The sequence below is a fragment of the Rana temporaria genome, chromosome 1, assembly GCF_905171775.1.
Source record: "Rana temporaria chromosome 1, aRanTem1.1, whole genome shotgun sequence".
In the NCBI taxonomy this organism is placed as follows: domain Eukaryota; kingdom Metazoa; phylum Chordata; class Amphibia; order Anura; family Ranidae; genus Rana; species Rana temporaria.
Window position 1 is genome coordinate 460241347 of NC_053489.1, and position 6797 is coordinate 460248143.

Below are 6797 nucleotides of genomic sequence, written 5' to 3' on the forward strand. Positions count from 1 at the left end.
ACAACCTGTAATGCTTTAATGTTTGTTCCCATGGTCTTAAAATAAAAGAGCAGGATAAAGGCAAGCACAGGGCCACATCAACCTTGGGCCACTGTTTGGAGACCATTGATATAAAGAATTCTAACATTATAGCAGTATATATGATTTAAAGACAAACCCTACTTATAACTAATATGGATAGGAGCATATTTTTCCAATATACATAGATTACTGTCATCTCTCTTGAAGCACAGAATGAGGCACTAGGATCATTGGTTCAAATCCCAACCCCTGCAATAACTGCATGGGGTTTGCATGTTCTCCCTGTGCCTGCATTGGTTTCCTCTGGGTATTTCCTCCCACACTCCAAACACATGCTGGTAGGTTAATTGACTCCTGTGTAAATTGGCTCTAGTGTTTGTATGAATGTGAGTTAGGGACCTTAGATTGTAAGCTCCTTGAGGGAAGGGACTGATGTGAATGTATAACACATTTGTAAAGCGTTGCATAAATTGAAGGCACAGAATAAGTACCTGAAATAAATAAATAAATACAAAATAAAATAAATAATTAACACATCAGAAATATACATTTTTGACTGTTTCTCAGTAACTTAAATCACTAGTATATTAAATAGGTTTGTATATTAGATTGTAGTATCTCAAGGACCTAACTAATTTTTCATACAGTGATTCAGCAGCAGGTCCTTGCTCCTAGTGGTACATAACTACCTTCTGTCATTGATTATTAGATATATATATATTAACCACTTGCTTACTGGGCGCTTAAACCCCCCTCCTGCCCAGACCAATTTTCAGCTTTCAGCGCTGACGCACTTTGAATGACAATTGCGCGGTCATACAACACTGTACCCAAATTAAATTTTTATCATTTTTTTCCCACAAATAGAGCTTTCTTTTGGTGGTATTTGATCACCTCTGCGGTTTTAATTTTTTGTTAAAAAAAAATAAGAAATACAGATTTTAAAAAAATATATATATATATATATATTTTTTATATTTTGTTATAAAATTTTGCAAACGGGTAATTTTTCTCCTTCATTGATGTACGCTGATGAGGCTGCATTGATGGGCACTGATGGGCTGCACTAATGGGCTGCACTGATGGGCACCAATAAGGCGACACTGGTGGGCACTGATAGGTGGCACTGGTGGGCACTGATAGGCAGCACTGGTGGGCACTGAGAGGTGGCACTGATGGGTGGCACTGAAGGGCATTGATAGGTGGCACTGGTTGGCACTGAGAAGTGGCACCACAAGGTGGCATTGATAGGTGGCACTGATAGCTGGCAGTGATGAGCACTGATGGGTGGCAGTGATGGGCACTGATAGGCAGCACTGCTAGCTGGTACTGATGAGGCACTGATTGGCACCACTGGTTGGCATTGATAGGTGGCACTTGTGGGCATTGATAGGTGGCACTCATGGGCATTGATAGGTGGGCACTGTGGGCACTTGCAGGTGGCGTTGGCAGGGGATACTTACGGCACAGAGGAGGCAGATGTGCCTCCGTCCTCTTCGGGACCGATGTCCCTTTCACATAAGCAAAAAAAAGAAAACGTCTTTTGTTTACATCACGTGATCAGCTGTCATTGGCTGACAGCTGATCACATGGTAAGGGGCCGGGACCAGCACCCTTCCTCGGATCTGTGATTACTCGAGGCTCAGTGACTTGGGTGATCATAGCGCGTGCCCTGCAGGGGCGCACGGGGAGTGCGCAAAGGAGAGGACGTCTATTGACATCCTCCCGGCATTTGGGGTCCACGCTGTAGCCGTCATTCTGCTATAGCACGGGTGACAAGTGGTTAGAGGAATCCTATACAGAAGAATGGAAGCTGATATTGCTCTCCTCCGCATCTGAAAATGCTAGTTGACTTTCTGAGTCACTGAGGTGCAACAAGAATAGAGTTAAAAAGTTCTGACCCATTTTCTCGATCTTTATTTATTCTGATTGTACTGAAGCCGGGATTTTCACAAGGTCTACACTGACAGCCAATATCTTTCAACACAATTCAGGCAAAATACTAAAAAAATTGGATCATTATGACAGCCAAAGCACAAACATTTTTAGAAAAAGGTCCAGATCCCCTGTATGTTTTAAATACATTTTTTGCAGAACTGGTTTCTTTGAAATTATTACTTTGATTGGGCTTCTAAAATATGTATTTAAATATAATTCTTATGTGGATAAGGTGGATAAATGTCAAGTAATTTGTCAGTCGATCCACATGAGACATTTCTGTACAATGACTTATCAGGAATACAAAACACTAACTATTACAACTGTATACAGGTACTCCTCACTTAATGACCAGGTTCCCTACCAACAACCAGGTTCCCTACCAACGACCAGGTTCTGTACCAATTACCAGGTTCCGTACCAATGCCTAGGTCTTGTATCAACGACCAGGTTCTGTACCAATGATCAGATTCCATACCAACAACCAGGTTCTGTACCAACGACCAGGTTCCGTACCAATGACCAGGTTCCATATCAATGCCTAGGTTCCGTACCAACGACCAGGTTCTGTAGCAATGATCAGATTCCATACCAACAACCAGGTTCTGTACCAACGACCAGGTTCCGTACCAATGACCAGGTTCCGTATCAATGCCTAGGTTCCGTACCAAAGACCAGGTTCCGTACCAATGATCAGATTTCATACCAACAACCAGGTTCCGTACCAATGACCAGGTTCTGTACCAATGACCAGGTTCCGTACCAATGACCAGGTTCCGTACCAATGACCAGGTTCCGTACAATGACTTATCAGGAATACAAAATGCTAACTATTACAACTGTATACTGGTACTCCTTACTTAATGACCAGGTTCCCTACCAACAACCAGGTTCCCTACCAACGACCAGGTTCTGTACCAATTACCAGGTTCCGTACCAATGCCTAGGTTCCGTACCAACGACCAGGTTCCGTACCAATGATCAGATTCCATACCAACAACCAGGTTCTGTACCAACGACCAGGTTCCGTACCAATGACCAGGTTCCATACCAATGCCTAGGTTCCGTACCAACGGCCAGGTTCCGTACCAATGATCAGATTCCATACCAACAACCAGATTCTGTACCAACGACCAGGTTCCGTACCAATGACCAGGTTCTGTATCAATGCCTAGGTTCCGTATCAATGCCTAGGTTCCGTACCAATGACCAGGTTCCGTATCAATGCCTAGGTTCCGTATCAATGCCTAGGTTCCGTACCAACGAGCAGGTTCCGTACCAATGATCAGATTCCATACCAACAACCAGGTTCCGTACCAATGCCCAGGTTCCGTACCAATGTCCAGGTTCCGTACCAATGCCTAGGTTCCATACCAATGACCAGGTTCCGTACCAATGACCAGGTTCCGTACCAATGCCTAGGTTCCGTACCAACGACCAGGTTCCATACCAATGCCTAGGTTCCGTACCAACGACCAGGTTCCGTACCAATGATCAGATTCCATACCAACAACCAGGTTCCGTACCAATGACCAGGTTCCGTACCAATGACCAGGTTCCGTATCAATGCCTAGGTTCTGTACCAACGACCAGGTTCCGTACCAATGATCAGATTCCATACCAACAACCAGGTTCCCTACCAATGACCAGGTTCCGTACCAATGACCAGGTTCCGTACCAATGACCAGGTTTTGTACCAACGACCAGGTCAAATTGGCTGATAAACGAGGAGTCACAAGAAATCAATATTTTAAGCATTCTTAACTACTGTACTGTACTATATTGGGAAAAAAGGTCTAAACACAACTCCAGCTCAAAATTGTTGTTTTAATTTGCATTAAGTACACAACACAAATGAAAATTCTGTACTGTACTGTACAATGCAATGATGTACAGCATGTCGTTTAGGTGGGGATAGCTGAGCAGTCATTAAACAGGTAAGTCATTAAACGAGGAGTATCTGTAATTAGTAGAATTAGTGATGAAAGAAGGCGCACAAATAAAATAATCCACCTGTCTCCCATCCCACTCCTCCTCCTGCTCAGTGATGGGTGGTATATGTGTCTCACAGCAGCCACAGACAAGAACAGGGCTGTTTGCAGGCTGATGAGGAGGGGGGGAGAGGAGATCTCAGCTGCGCTGTTGAACACCATGTGCTGAGGCAGTCGCTTTTACTCAGATCTCAACAACTGCTCAGAGGACAGGAGCCCCAAATACCGCTAGGGGCCAACCTGCCACATTCACAACACATCCACTAGTCTCATGGACAGGAACATGGCAGAGCTGGAGGTAAGGACCTGCTGCATCCACTTTCTACCCTCTCTGATCATTTAGCTATGTGTCTTGGCTGCGTTGCTAAATCTGTGATGAACTGCAATATAAAGGACTAATGTCAAGCACATACAGATGTAATGTGCTTAGTCCTTTACTGATTTTACTATCCCTGCATTTGATGAAATATTATTTGTCCATATATAAAACATCTGCACTTTTATATATGAAAACAAAATGTACTGTACAGAAATAGTGTCACTTCTGATCAGTTACTGTGCATTGTCTACATAATCTATCTTTTGTATGTAATATCGATCCTTGTTGTTTTTAGCCTTGTGTTCGTTAATATTGATTGGCCCTGTTAATTACAGGATAGCTCTACTAATACTGTGATTGCAAACAATTTTGATTGTAGTAAAGGTCATTGTTCCCAAGGTTCATGAGTCCTCTGTGAAAAATGAACCTTCATTTTATAGTTTCCTGTTGATGCTTTTTTTATTTGTTATTATCAACAGCAAGTAATATTTTATTATTTAAAGGTGCCTTCAGTTATTTATCATTGTGTGCTCTGCTTTATCAGAGGGCAAAGTTTATTTAAATGCAAATATTTGCTACGGTGCACTTAATTTTCTGTAAACGAGTTAAGGAAACAATCATTTTTATGATACATTTAATTAGCTGCTCTTGAGGCAAGAAAGACAATGTAGAAAGTATTGCTATGCAAAGCAGATATTCATTGACATGACTTGGAGGGTACGGTATAATTACTTTCAGGCAGAAAAAAAATGTATGCCTTCACATGATGTAATACGGCAAGGAATACATGAGTTTTTGATGCTGATATTTCTAGTTTCTTTGGACTGCAGATCAGTCAATGGCTGAATACTGATTTTGTGATTTTTGTGGAACTCAAGCAGTTTGCATGCAAGCGAGAGCCTACCTATCCCCAAAGAATGCAACCAACTTACAAGGTGCTCTTACACTCTGGGGGATAGGTAGGTAAGAGCCTACCTATCCCCAAAGAATGCAGCCAACTTACAAGGTGCTCTTACACTCTGGGGGATAGGTAGGTAAGAGCCTACCTATCCCCAAAGAATGCAGCCAACTTACAAGGTGCTCTTACACTCTGGGGGATAGGTAGGTAAGAGCCTACCTATCCCCAAATAATGCAACCAACTTACAAGGTGCTCTTACACTCTGGGGGATAGGTAGGTAAGAGCCTACCTATCCCCAAAGAATGCAACCAACTTACAAGGTGCTCTTACACTCTGGGGGATAGGTAGGTAAGAGCCTACCTATCCCCAAAGAATGCAGCCAACTTACAAGGTGCTCTTACACTCTTGAATACCATCTGAAAAAGAAATAACATTATGATTTTCCTCTTACGGTTTTTGTTGCTTTTCACAATATTTTTCAAAATGTATGGTATTTAGCTGGTGAAACAGAATTATGCAGTACAATCATAATGCATTTTAACATCACTGAACACACAATTCAGCTAATGATATTGATGCTAAAAAGCATCAAAAGAAATCAGGAGATTATAACTTCATGACATTACAAACCATCAATTGTCCAACTCTTGCCTAGTACACATGATCAGATTCCCGACGGTCAAAAGACCGCCGGGAAAACCAAGGGGAAAACCTTTTCCCCTGTACACACAGCCAGTTTTCCCGACACGAAAACTGCCAGGAGAACTTTGGTCGGGAAAAATGTGTGTATGCTCCCTCACAGTGTTTCCCATAGGAAAACTGCAGGGAAAAAAACGTTGCGATTTGCGGCGAGAAAAAACATGTTCTCATTTTCTAAACCGCAGTTTTCCTGTCGGGAAAACTGCTAAGGAGCATACACACGGCAGTTTTCCCGACGGGAAACACCGTGTGTACTAGGCATCTGATTTTGCCGGTCACATTATAGCAGAGTCAGTAGATTGCAAGCAGGCGACTGGTAGATCGCGGTCTGGTCTTGCTGATCCACCATCTCAGAGCATCAAACAGAGTGCAATGTAAAGGGACTACTTGTAAAGTTGGAGCTGTAGTAGGGAGCAAGTGCTGCATAAGCCGATGCCTCCTCTGTAGTGCTGGCTCCTGTTCTATGTGGAGTGGTCTCCAGAGTGATGCCAACAGCAGGAAAGAAGAGATTTTCGGGTCAGTGAAAAGCAATACACTGGTTATAATCGGACTACATTCACACTGATGTGCTGCGGTTTACCCACACGTCGGGTGCAGAGCAGTGTACCTGCAGATTTTTCTCAGGTTTACAATATTTTGCAAAATATATGGTATCTAGATGGTGAAACAGAATTATACAGTACAAGCATAATGCATTTTAACATCACTTAGCTACTGATATTGTTACTAAAAAGCATCAAAAGAAATCAGAAATTCACCACACCTGCAGGATATAATAGAAGTCTATGGCAAAGCACAGCTAACCCAGAAAAGTTGGAGATGCACTGCTCTCCACACGCGGTGCAGGTAAACCGCAACACATCAGTGTAAAAGCAACCTCATAGGGGGCTCAGAAGAGTAATGCCGCGTACACACGATCGGAAATTCCGA